Source organism: Anopheles maculipalpis, chromosome 3RL, assembly GCF_943734695.1.
Source record: "Anopheles maculipalpis chromosome 3RL, idAnoMacuDA_375_x, whole genome shotgun sequence".
Taxonomy (NCBI): Eukaryota; Metazoa; Arthropoda; class Insecta; order Diptera; family Culicidae; genus Anopheles; species Anopheles maculipalpis.
In genome coordinates, this window is record NC_064872.1 from 1,462,098 (window position 1) to 1,476,080 (window position 13,983).

At 45.4% G+C, this 13,983-nt stretch overlaps 2 protein-coding genes across 5 annotated transcripts in view; one reads left to right on the top strand and one right to left on the bottom strand.

The window, feature by feature from the left end:
- Positions 1-13,983, top strand: part of LOC126564252 (dual specificity tyrosine-phosphorylation-regulated kinase 2) — a 188,660-nt gene that overhangs the window by 145,008 nt on the left and 29,669 nt on the right. The gene's annotated exons all lie outside the window — the stretch shown is intronic.
- The window catches only part of LOC126565988 (rab3 GTPase-activating protein catalytic subunit-like), a gene marked incomplete at its 3' end in the record, with an annotated part of 113,365 nt that overhangs the window by 86,578 nt on the left and 12,804 nt on the right, over positions 1-13,983 (bottom strand). The gene's annotated exons all lie outside the window — the stretch shown is intronic.

Genomic DNA, 13,983 nt, shown 5'->3' on the forward strand with positions numbered 1-13,983 from the left:
CTTTCGTGATTGCATAACCTCAGCGCTCCGTACGCTCAGTCTTTCTAATTAAAAGTGTGCCAGGACGTTCTTCATTTTCCATTCTGTCGCGATGTCCTTTCTTGCTATTACTATTGCCCACAAAACGATGCGATGCCCATCGGTTGCTTGATGGTGGTTGATGCTCCGTGGGACAATTTCTTCCCATTTACCACTAACGGTATTGTACGATATTGGAAGGACACTTACTTTGCTTGTGGTGCTATCATTCTGATCCTCTAACGTTTCAGAACCGATCCCGGCTCGCTTCAAGTGAACGAAACGAACCCCAAAGCAAGCAGTTCTCGATGGTGACCGTCAAGCCAAGAAGACCATGACAATGGTTTTCCGCAACAAAAAAGAACAAACGCTAATAGCGGTCCATAACGATAAACATATTTTCCGATTTAGATAGCACCCAACCCAATCCCGCGTTCCTGCTGCGCTACAAATATCCAGCCATTTGTTCACGTATTCAGCAACCAGCACAAGACAGGAGACCACTCAGTCTTCGAGATTTTGCATCGCTGAAAGCATGCTGCTGCAATTTTCAAGTGCATACCAACCACTGCTGTGCAAAGCACACATTCCATCCGCCCGCTTAATGCATACGACGAAAGCAAACCGAATGATCCGTCCCCGGGTTCCCCGAGGGAAGGCAAGAAAAATGGCAACTCCGCCGCTGCACGACGTTGCACCGAAGAACCGCTATCCATGTCCACCAACCGACCGTGATGACCGTCATGAAATTCATGAAGCTTATGTCTGTGAGCCGCGAAAGAAGCATCTAATCAGTGTCTCCGGGTATGAATGGTATGTCTGGTAAGAGTGGCCCAGGCAGTTGGACCGAATAATGCAAGTATGCTTGTGCTATTCGGTCGGAAAAATGAGCATATGTAGGGAAAATAATCTTATTTTGTTGCACCGTTTCCTTGCAACCCATCCACTTCCATCCACGTAATTCAATTGATGCGCTCAATTACGGCATACTGTGAGCGAGCACACCGTCGAGTGTATGCAGAGTAAGATGAAAAATTTCCTTTTGTAGCCATGGTCAGCACACACGATGGTTTTCCATCGTATGAGGACGAATAAACTGGAGAATTCTTTTCCCGACCCGTATGAAAGGTTTTTGACAAATACTGACGGCGGGTAACAAAGCCGTCCATCAAAAACCGGGACGAACATTTTGGCCATCTTCAAATAGACGGGTAATTTTGTCAAAATTGATCCTCAAAAATGGGATCACTTCCAGTGCCGAGTAGCATTTGGCGAGTGTATTAGAGACGAGCCGACATTTCACCTCCAAATTTCCCTTTCGGATGCGGTGCAAATTTTGAAAACCAGCAAACGGAAAACTAAACGGCTTCCTTTTGCAATCGTTTCAACTACAGAAAAGGTCACCGATAACGTTGCAGTGAAGCTTGACAGAGCATCATCAGCTTTAACGCCACCGTGCGTTGTCAGGTCTCGGGAGGGTTTCTCATAAAAAAAAACTAAGACGGAATGTATGAAACACTGGGCAAAAAAAGTTTAAACCCCCACTCATGTACCTCGTATTGTATCGCACATGCCGTGAGGATGTCGATTTCGTTTCGTAGCAAATGCTGGAATCATGCTCTGATAATGCTGGAAGCAATTTCCGATCGGAAGCAAATGCCACTACTTCCGGCATTCTGCGTATACTCCATCGGGACACGAACTTCGTCTTTACCGAATCCGATACATCCTATGTCTGTGTGTGCTGTATTTGTTCCGTCAGAGTAACAAGAATCATTCTTACGTCCTACTTACATAACGCATCGAGGCGGGTGAAAACGTGTCGAAACGGACACCGCACATCACCATTACGCGACATTACGCCTAGCATTACACTGGAGCAAAATATTAATGGCACCACAAGCGTGATGCGCGATGACACGCGATGAGACGGTGAAACAACGGTATCGATCCTTTTATGCACCGTTTACGCAATACCGGCAAAATAGGATGATGGAAAATGGTAAGTGATGCGAACGAGCTAATCGTAACCACACGTCGTACGCGACACCATTGCATAATTTCTGGTGCATCCTTCCGAATGGTGGGTGTGCGAGGACTTCTCCCTTAATGCCAGCAACCATATTTATCGGAACAGTGAGCTTTAAGCACAAACAAAGCTATTAGAACTTCAGCTCAATTTCGATGTTTCTGCTTACACGCTCACACACGACTAGGTAGGTTCGATTAGGAGCAGGATTAGCATTTCGCTCCTCGTGCAATTCCGATCCCGGCGAGTAGGTCCTCCATATTTTGCTACTAAAAATAACCCAACAAAGCGCGCTGTGACGGGTGACGGGCGTCATATGGGGACGACAATTTTATTCACTTTCTTCACTTTCCTTCGTCACCGGATGTCATCACCTTCGTCATAGGAAAGCTTCTGCCGTAACTACTTGTTCCGCTATGCATTGCTGGATCTAAGGCATGAATGCCGTATCAACAGCAACGGCGACAAAAAAAAATGCCCATATCTGCACCGTAGTTCATCTTGACAAGGACGTGCTGCAGTTTGCAAGAATAAAAATCTAACAGATGACAAGCCACCAGGAAAGGGACACACAACAACAACAACAAAAAATCCTCCAGCCGGCCGACATGACAGCTTGCAACGGCCGAGATCAAAAACCTCAACGTCATAAGCCTCTGTGTCGGGCCAGCATCAAACGGGCGCACGTTGCACCGGCACGGCCCAGTGCTGTCGCGCTTTCGTACGTGTTTCCTTGGATCGGTTTGCACGGTGCAGGTGTGCACACACAGGGCTTGGCTCACTTCGGTGCCATCAATCCAAAACCATGGAACACACCGTTGATTAACATCCTCAGACAAAAGGTTGACATTGCGCTGCACACATGTCAACCGATTGTTGGCGAAAGTGATTAATAATTGGTTTTCAGAATCTGTGATTGAGGGCTAGCGGTCATGATTGATGGATCGTACGGGACAAAACGATCTGATCGAGCCTCCCGACAGGTTTTTAAATCGTAACTCACTTTGCTAGCTCTACAGTATCTTAATCCCATCAGTAAAGGATGCTTAAAGCTTCTTGCCACTGATCGATCCAATGATTTTATCTGCGCTTCGGTTTTTTGTTCTGTCATTGTTTCTATACAGAAGACTTTTGGTGATGTTTTTTATTCGGCAAAAACCTACGGACAATCCTTTTCCGTACAGGTGCTTCAGGCTTGGTTCCAACGCTGTGCAATGAATAAATAATGCAACCTTGTGTCTCGTTCTCTCTCTCTCTCTCTCTCTCTCTCTCTCTCTCTCTCTGTCTGTCTCTCTCGTGTGCACTTCCTCGTGTGTGTGGAGGACTTGACGACACCCTGGATAGGGCAAGGGTGGAAAGAACTTGGTGCCGAAATATCTACCCACCTACTTTATTCCTTGGTTCTTCCGTAACCAACGTGACGACTGCTTCCGCAAGGGAAAAGCGAACCTCATAAGCAATGCATCGAAAAATGTGAACCTTGTCCACCCCGACTTTCCCTTCTTGAAGCATCGCCGGTATGGCAAAACTGCACTTACCAGAAAATACATGGAAAAAAGAAAATGTATACGAAATTTTGTCACTTGTTGTACGTGCACGACAAGAGTATGGGGGGAATAAAAATTCAACCTCCCCTCGCAAACTCCCACTCACCAATCTAGCCTTCCCTCTGGTGGTTCCCGTTGTTCGGAAAGCGAGTATAGCGTTTTGCGGATAGAATTTCAATACATTTTGCTGCTGAGCATTATGCTAAACGGGATATTAATTCTGCATCGAATGTCGTTGCACCGCGGCCATATTTTGTGTGCTCTACTACCGGAGCGAGTTTTCGTAAAACAATAGTGTCTCGCGTGAACATTGCTTTTGGGACGAAGTAATTGTGCATACGAGAGTCATAAAACATTCGAGCGGGATCCATCCAGTGGAAACGTACCTTCGCTTACATATTCTACTAAGCGAACACGGGCACATTTATCATAATTTGATGAAGATTTCATTTTTATGTAGTGAACGCTTTGTTCTAAAGCAATGTTTTCGATGCCTACAGGGAACGATGTGGAGCTGTGTTGGAAGCTTCAGTGATTAATTATTAAAATAAATCCCTTTTTCCTTATTCGGGTCATGAATGCAGAACCGGTGAGCCTTGCAATGTCGGCCTACAAATTAACTTTAAAGAACACATAGGACGATATCGACCAAAAGCCCTTCTCGCATTGCAATCACTTGTAGCTTGTGTATCCCCAAAAGGGATACTGAGTAACATACCATTATGAGCTTGTTTTACACATGAATAGACAAGTAATAGAGCACATCATTACGTCCTCTTTCATCGCACCCTTTCACCCATCCTGACAGCGAACAAATTGCCATCCTGATGCCGTCTCGAAACAACATTCGAACTCGAACTTGATCCGACTTTTGCAATTATAAAGCTTACAATAATTTACATCCACTCTCTGGACAAAAGTTCGTCTCGACAACTACTTCCGAAAAAGGGGAATAAGTTCTGCTTCCGGAAGGTGTCCTTACCTGATCAATCGCACGAACCGCTGCTACCTTTTAGTCGACGAGGACCCACAGGAGGTTCACATTTTATGGTCCCTGTATCACCCACTGCTACCACAGAGAGAGAGAGAGTCTGGAAGAAAAAAGCCTAGGAGACACAAGAACCAAATAACCCGCGCAAAGTAAGGGTAAGTCAGTCGGGGAAACTTTTACCAATCCTCTATATCGACCGTAACGTCGACGTGCAACGCCAATTCGTTTCCCATCGGGAACCGATATATTTATGGCTATTACGAAATAACGACATTCGAGAATTATACTTGTTCTTGGTTTGGATGTTTTGCTAACGGGTGATGGGAAAAGATGCTTTTTACCGTTTTGCTTGGGTGGTGTATACGCGCGGCATTTAATAAACTACTTTATACCCAGTCCCGTCCAGGGCACACAATTTCCACAAATCTTCTGCCAAATGGGTAGAAATAAATGTGGTGTAGCGGTGTACTACTAGCATAAGCATGCCACCTCGGCGTGGAATGCCAGGAAAGCAAGGATGGAACAACAAAACTTCTGACCAGTTGGCAACGATTCCACCAAGAGCAGCAGACCCAAAGGCATTAAAGGATGTGTACAGAACAGTGCCGTAGACAACTACCAACCATTACTCCCAAGAAAAAGAAGCAAAAAACGCCTCCAAAGGTTAAAAGAACTTGCCTGAAAGCTTTTTGCCAGTTTCACCAATTCTTCACGGATGAGAAGTACCTTTTTTTTGGCGATCTCTCTTCGTTAAGCCCACGTTTCCGCACGTTATCGTCGTCTTCATCACCTGACCATGAGGAGGAGGCATTCGTTTGTGCAATTTCGTAGCATTTTTTCCCCGCTATTTACCCTGCCTGTGCTTCAACAAGACCTATATGATCGCGAGGTTCAATACCTGCTGCTTTGAACTTCCTGCCGATAAAAAGCACCACAACTCCCAATTGCCCGACCATATGCAGCCCGGAAATCTAATCACCCACATTATTGGAGCCACCATACCGTGGAGCCTCGCTGGCTTTGGATCAGGGAGGACGTTGTGTTTTTATTTGCTTTTGCCTACATTTCCGTTTCTGTTGCCAGCAAAGGCAAATGGACTCTTTGCAAATGGCAGTTGTAGTAGAAGAAAATTGCAATCAAAAGCCTTGATTTAGGTACCAAGCAAAATGAGCGCAGGCTCTCTTCATCGTGCGCAGCAAAGCCACACATCAAACGGAATGTGCATATCGACTCTTTTTTTGTTGTGCTCGACCGGACCACCCAGCAGCAAACGTGCGCCCTAACCTACGGCATATCATTCGAGAAGTTCCAAGAGCGCCTAATGCTTACCCGCTGTCTGCATTGGTGCATTACAAAATAAACCCTTCTGCCACGCTCTTCGGTGGCGTTCGAAATACAGCATTGCGGCGTAAGTTCCAACGAAGTCCAATAATCACCACCAGCCGAAGTGAAGCCGACCGAAAGGCAAACAAAAGCCAGCATCAGGGCTGGCCACACCTCTCGATGGTTAATAGCCCTTGCAGCGTATAAAAATAAGTCATCTTACACGATACCCGTAGCAGCAAGCGCCACATGCCACAACAAACAGACAATGGGAAATTGCAAACCCACCGAAGAAAACTGGTTCCGCCTGGCAGGGGAACGATGCCGATGCATAAAGAATGAAACATTAGCCCGGGTCATGGTTCCTCGATGCATCGTGCCTTTTTAACCATCGTCAGAAACTCTTTTCTCACTCTCTACCTTGCTCGTAGAACTTTCGGACGGACTTTGTGTTTCCCTAAATCTTTTCACCTGTGGCCGGCACTGGACCTAGTCAGGTGGAAAATTGCTAACCGTTCCGGGGGAGGAATCGCCACCAAGCTTACGTGAGGTTTTAGTTTATGGTGCCGTTGAGTGTAAAGTACCGAGTCCATCGTGCCTTTAGTTTTTGTTCTGCTTGGGTCGACCTTAAGTAAAGTGAGGTTCAATGAAGGTGGAATCAGTAGTGTTCTGGTCGTTGCATAATCAGTACCCGGGCAGTGGCCCAGTTGGACTGTAAATACTTATGGATGCTAAGGTGTTTATGTTAAGTCTAAGGAAGGCGTCAGTGAGGTGAATAGTACCAAAGTTCTTGTTCGTGCTTTTTACTGAGAATTTTGCAACTGGAAAAATCAATACGGAGTCCTCGCTAAACTATATTTAATTCCTACGCCCACACAGCAATTCTTGAATAGCGATACACTAAACACTCGATTATTTACAGATAACTAACTCACGATGAATCCTTATCCCTTACAACTTGGGCACGGGCAATCCTAACAGCATACACAGCGCAATTACAAGTCCTCTCCGATTGTTGTCCACAGTTTGCAGATCAGTAATTCACTGTTGCTTGGAAAAAGGACTTGTTTACAATCAGCAGCGCATTTATCCTGACGACGCTCTCTCTCGAACGATCTCGTCAGTGCGCTGTAATCAAATTCCAATTACAGCTTGTTTAAATCGCTGCCCCAACAAACAACACGGGTAAACGCTTACCCCGGGAAACCTGTCATCTTTCGCCTTTCCTTCCCACCCAGTCTTCCCACAAATGAAGGCTAGAGCGAACGATTTTCAACAAGAAACGTACGATTGGAACGGATCGATTCGATGGCAGAATCCGCATCCGTCGTCTCAAGAAGAAACCCTTGCATACACTTGCAATAAAAAGCAGCGATCGACGACCCACCCGAACCTACCCGACCATGGCGTGGCAAGGAACAAATCAAACCAAGGAGATAAAAAATAAATAAACGTCGGGAAGAAAGATGTTACCGGAATGATTTATTCGGTTAGCGTTTAATATCCTTCCTTGAGGTTGGCTGACGTTGGTGTGACCGAACTTCACTCCTTCTCTTCACGAGGCGGGTAACGACGCCGCGAGGTACGATTTCTGTAATTGGTTTCCTGCTGTTTCTGCAATGGTTTTCCAATGACGCAGACAAACTCCCGAGAACGACCGGGAACTTCTTGGAGGAGGAAGACACAAGAAAAAAACACCAATTCTCGTCGCATACGAAAGGTTGCATACCTTTAGGTATTCAAACGAGGGAAGATCGATTGCTGCAAGTCAAGTGCCACACGAGTGCTGCACGAGAATAGCCCAGTCACCCTGTGCAAAGGGTGGCTGGCTTGGGGCTTACACTCAATTTTCACCCTTATTTTGCCTTTCCTTTCGCACGCTTCAGTTCTACTCAGAGTTTCCTGCTAAAAGTAACTACACAAAACGGTTCATTCGTCTCGAGGAACGATTGTCACTTTGGCATGTTTCTTTCACCGATTCCGATGCGCTTTCCCCCAACTCTAAGGGGGTGGCCCAAAGCAAACACAACCTCGATGTGAGAATAAGAACGAACGTACTTGGCCGTATCCTTGAGAAGCAGACAGTACCGCCGCCACCAACCTTCTAGAGGACATATTGGCCCTATCTGGTGCCTTTAGCATTGGAATGCTCCTTCAGTTTGCTACTCTAGTGAGTGTCAAAATGATTTATCGTTGCAAAGATACGGCGACTCGGCGATTCTGCTAACGCTTTATGAAGTGTGAGTGGCTGAGTGTGTCTCGGCGAAAGAAATGTAGCCAAACACTTCGAACACGTAGTAATGTGAGCTTTTGAGTGATCGGTAAAAATTGACTTGTCAAACACATCAGGGATGGGTAATGAAAACGTTATTACGTACATGGATAACATTTGTGAAGACACACACAAACACACCTTTCTTGGTGCAAGAACTTGGACAAAGTTGTGTCAATGCATTGAACGAGGACGGACGTTTGATGGATGCATTTGTCTTTGTCCCAGGCTCGGATTGAAAATGAGTAGCATATTCTGGAAAGCCCTCGGGAACCTCGGGGTAACAAAGCACACATGCCACCAATAATTTTATTCCACCACAAATTCCATCACTAACCGACCGTTTATCACATTTCCATTTTTAAATCGCTAAAGTGAAAGGCAAAAAGTTCCACATCCACCACACAACTCACTACGTATTGGAGAGAGAGAGAGAGCCGCATAAAAATGCAGGCGAGATGAATATAGATCCGTAACAGATTGAACCACAAAACCCGACCGATCAAAGCAATGCATTCGCAACAACAACAAAAAAACTCGCCGGTGCATTACATCTAGCAGTGCAGCTACTGCAGCTACACCACCCAAACAACCAATGCGAACCGGTTGTCTTTGTCATGTCCCCGCGATTGGCAATGTTCCTCAGGCCGAACCTTAAACCTGCTACTAGACTGCAAGGACAGATAAATGACTTCACCTCACCCTGTTTCAAGCCTGGACGAGACGAGGCAAAACACTGGGCTGTTTGTGTTATGTTTTTGTACCAACCATTGGGCTTTTGGTTCTATTTCCCACAACGATCACAATTGTTAAATCACCCTCCAAACGTATAACTCAATTCCCATCAGCAATCTTCCGGCCGACCTTCGGTGAGCGAAAAACTACTTTTTCCTCTGACAAAAACGACCGTTTTCCGGCGCTTTGTTTGTGTGTTTTTGATTCTTAGAAAGCTGTTCCGAAAGAGTCTGAGGTTTCACTGGCGTCCACAAGCTAACAACGTTTCGGGGGCTACAATTTACACTCCGAAAATCGACTCACGTACGGACATGATTCAATTCTGCAAAACTCTTGCTCGCTTTCTCCATTTCGGCCTTAGAAGTTTCATCCGTTTCTTCTCGTTAAAATCAAGATAGAATCAATCGATGATCGAGAAGAAAAGTGCCAAACGAAAACGGCCAGTTAGGAGTAACCGAGTGACGATTCGTATTGATTTCTTAAGGGAAGGGTCTGTAACCCGTTTGGGATGCAAGGGACTCCTTTCTCTTAATCATTTAAAGTCCTGATGCAAGTATCCACTTGTTTGCATCTTGTTTTCAAACCTCTTTGAAGGTTATGAATTTTAAAAAGGAATTCTTGGTGTGTTCCTTCCCAAGTCATCCTGATGTAAGAGCTTTCCAAAAGAAATATTTTGATCTCCATATTCCTTACATATACTCGCACACAAAACCGGCCTCCTTTTACCTTAAGGATGCTAATCTTCGATCACTCCAACGATTTTCCATCCGGTAGCTTGTATTTCGCGTAATTGCATAAGCGAACCTTCACACCCACACACACACACACACACACACAAAACTCAACTCCCCTACGCCCCGGAAAGCGATCTCGGGTGTACTTTTACAACGCATAAATCATCCTTTCCCACCAAGAAGGGGAAAAAACGTCAAATTTACCTCCTCCCCTTTCACCCACATATCACCCAACGATCGCATGCATGACCTTAATCATGAAAATTGGATTGAATATTTATGTGGTCGCGTAAAAGTAGACCCTTGGTGTGCTGGTATGTTGGCAAAATATGTGTGGCGTGTGCGTGTGCATCAAAACCTGTTCGTGTCGGTGGGTTGGTGGTGTTTGGGGGTGTTTGTGTGTTTTTATGCCACTTGCTAAACCACACCAACCCCACCAGAGAAGCAAGGTTTGGCTGGCAGCAAGCACACAAATGCCGCTACGTCGACGCCGGTTTTAAGCCGTTTGTTTACACGGCCACTGATTCCGAGCGTGACTTTGGGGTGGGTCGAGCGGGGGATTCATGCTTCGATAGCAACAATTGGCTTTGATGATGAATGAATTGGGTTGGACGGGATTGGCTGCGACAGGGGAAAGACGACGAGGAGCGGCCCATGGTGTGTGTGTGTGTGTGTGTGTGTGTGTGTGAACTTGAACGTGAAAATAAAACCGTTTACAAGAGTTACGAGAGCATTGAAAGTGTACCGGGTTGAGCATATATCTGAGTGGGTGGGTTGGTGAAAGACACACACGCATACAAACACACACAAATTTGCGTAATTGTTGGAGCGCAACTGCGTTTCCAGGAATTGTTTGGCCCAGTTTGATGCGATGAAAAGGCGGAAAGTACTTAATGCTCATCTGCACCACCCTCTTCCATCGCACATGAGAAGAGCTCATAATTGAGTGGCGCGTTAACATGCCGCAGGGACAAGACAAATGAGGTGGCAATAGGCGGCAACCGATTCTTTGAAGTTTGTAATGATGAGTGACCATCAATCGAAGCTGACTGGGAGTTCTTTACAGGGGGAATGATCGTTTAATTTGATTTCATAAATACGATTGATGCACGCATTGTGTTCATTATCAATGGCGGAGATATTAATGGAATTTGAATTTTCATTACATGAAGTTTGAACATTTTAAAGAATTTCTTCCTACATTCTAGTCTATCGATACAGAAATTGGTTCTTTTGCAATACGCGTTGCATACTCTTAGGCGCAATAACAATAAAATAGAATGTTTGATCTGCGAAGCAGCTCAAGCTGCAGCTCAAAGCAAGAAAAACAGAAACGTTTTTCGTTCCAAAGACCAACAATTGTTTACTAAAACTGTAAAAGCTGACATCTTTGACACGTGCTTTTCCGAGAGTTCCTTCTGCTTCGCTAATGTGAGTAGTAACGAACGTTTGAAACAGTGCCAACTGGTATGTTTACTTTCGATTCATTTCCATTTGCAAAAGAGGGGGCGAAAATGGAGCTTTTTCCAATCTATTTCATTTCCGACGCCTCCCTCCATCACGCTTCCCACCCCTGCACCAGATTATCAATGGTCAGTTTAACGCTCGAGTACTCCTCACAGAGCGAACTGGTCGCAAACAACAGAACGACCACCGATGGAAACATTGGACGAACCGTAATCAATCTTCAGAAACATTCTTCGCTCGACGAAAACAAAAAAATGCTAAAAATGGTAGCTGTGAAGATGGAACTGAGAAATAAAAATGCTCCTCACGGTTCCTTTCCTCTCAGCCAACATTATGGTCAGCTGCCCAAGTGCCTCGGTGCTCTTGGTCACTGGGCAGATCGCGTTGCATTGTGCTGCCACTTTATCACTTTGCACATCGTGTCATGTCGTCAGTATCGAAATCAACCATCAAATAGCATCCCTTCCATCTTCCCTCTGATGGTACACCCTACCAAATGGTGAAAATTTTAACGAATTTCTTACTCGCCCTCCAATACCAAAGAAAGATGAACCCCTCACTGATTCCTCCATTTGTCTTCTGCACCATTTGTCCTATTCATCTTGCTCCCTCGCTCTGTATCACTACAACTGGCCCTGTGCAGGAACAATTCGTCTTTATTTATCATCCAGCTTTATGACGTACCGGACAAAGATAAAACTGCATCACTCGTTAGGACAACGAAGGCATAAGACGCTAGGGTGTGGAGAAAGCGATAATAGAAATGCTCGCAACAACTCCCAACGAACTGTTCTACGAAAGAGATGCCACTTTTCCCCATGACGGACCAAACACAATCGTACTTATTATATTCATAAAGATTTTTCATTCCATTACATCCTATCACAATGCGTTCGCGTTCAATTCTCTCCATTTTACAACAGTCATCGAATTTTCGATTCATTAAAAATGCGATGTTATATTTTGAAAGTTGTAAACGCGAGCGGTTTCGATATTGGGCGCCGAATTGGCTTCGGTGGTTTTCTATGGAGAGGGGGAAAACCCCCTAACCCACGGTCAGCGTGACTTGCACGAAGGGGATAAAATTCTAAAGTTTCCAAGGCAGGAAGGGACCGAAAGGAAGGAAGGATCATATCCTTGGAGCACTGTCAGTTTGAGTTGCAACCGCTAAAAAGGGCAGTTAGTCGGTCAGTTGCCGAGTATTAAACCCATTAGTGTAAGTGCTTTGTAAACTTGTCAATGGGATTGATGAAGAACGTTGGATCCTTCTTTCCGCCGCTTGATGGTTGTTTTGGAAGTGGAGTACTGAAGATATCCGCGAGTGGAAAAATAAGTATAACATTTATAAGCCACATAAAGCTGACGGCAGTTACCATTCTTCATGGTCCTTGGGTAGAGGTTTCTGATGAGCAGATGAGCAGATACCCAAACATGACCACACAGTAATTGGAAAAGGTCCTTCAATAGAGGTTTGTCCAAAAGATCTTCTGGAAACTACTGTGTGAAGATGCAAATCTATTCTAAGAACGAAAAAGATTAAGACTATAGGTAATAATGTCCATCATTCAGGTTCCTCTTCAATATCGTTTGGACGGAGGCCCTGAGTTCAAGATGAAGAACGATGAAGCCACCAAATTATAAGGTTTTTGAAGGATTTTAAGGGAGCTTGGCTTCATTCGATCCCTTATAAGTTACGGGATGGACAGAACGATCAAGAAATAACCTACAAAGCCTGGTGAAAATATTTCCGATAGAATCCATAAATGATGGGCAGTATTACCTGAAACGGATTTACAAATACAATTCCTTACACTTTGGGTTGGGAGACATTTGCTTCTCCGAACCATGAAAGGGCATCCTATCCCGGGAGAGCTCGGATGGTCTGAACATAGCTTACAAAATAACAAATAAACGATGTATAATTGGACAGCTCGATAGAATGCAGCAACATTCCTCCAAAAAGTCATTTAACATAAACATAACTTTTCTCTTTTTTCTATCTTAAATATTCCACAAAAAATGAAGATCATTCGCTAGAAATCTCGTAGCTCCAACCTAGAAACACCAATCGCCTTGTTAACTGCGCCTCCTTTCCCTTGCACATAAAAAAAACCTCCTTGGATCGCCCCATAACTCTCCGTTTTGACACCGATCGATCATGCCAAAGGAAGCGTGCCGGCTTGCAACAACTGCAATCACCACGATGCAGACATACCGTTTCATTTCACCAGACACGTGCGTATGTGCACCTATTTGTGTGTACATCGTTTCCCGTCTGACCGTGCCCACCCCATGCTGAGAGCATACCCATGATGTTTGCTAACGAATTTTGATGTTCCTTCAATTACAGATTGCACACGGTAGCGGCATCGAACCGGCGACGGCTCGGAACAACCAGAGCGTCCATAGAAAGGAAAACAGCGATAGGCAGCCAAACCCATTCCAATCGGGGCTGGTGCAGTTTTACGGTGCATCGGAACGAAAGTGAATTCGAATCGGTGCATAGTTTCGCTGCCTAACTGATCGTCCGGCGGAAGCGAACTAGATCGCGAAATAGGTGCGAGAACTGGTGCGCGAAACAACCGATCGTACTCGTGTGGCTTCGGGCACGCTCGTTACACTCTGACGCCCGTACGTGGTGGGCTCGCGCGCTAATCCGGTGCTGAACCAGCAGCAGGACAGATCCTTCTCTACTGCTAGCGAGTGCAGGAGTGTGGCTGGTAGCCCCGTCACGACCTTAGTCCCAACCTTGTTCGGTTCCGCGGAGGAAACTCCTGCGTGAGAAAGGTCACGCCGTCATACAGAAGTCCCAATGTCCGGACGGTGAAGGAGTGTGCAGGTGTTGAAGGTGCATAGAAGAACCGCGA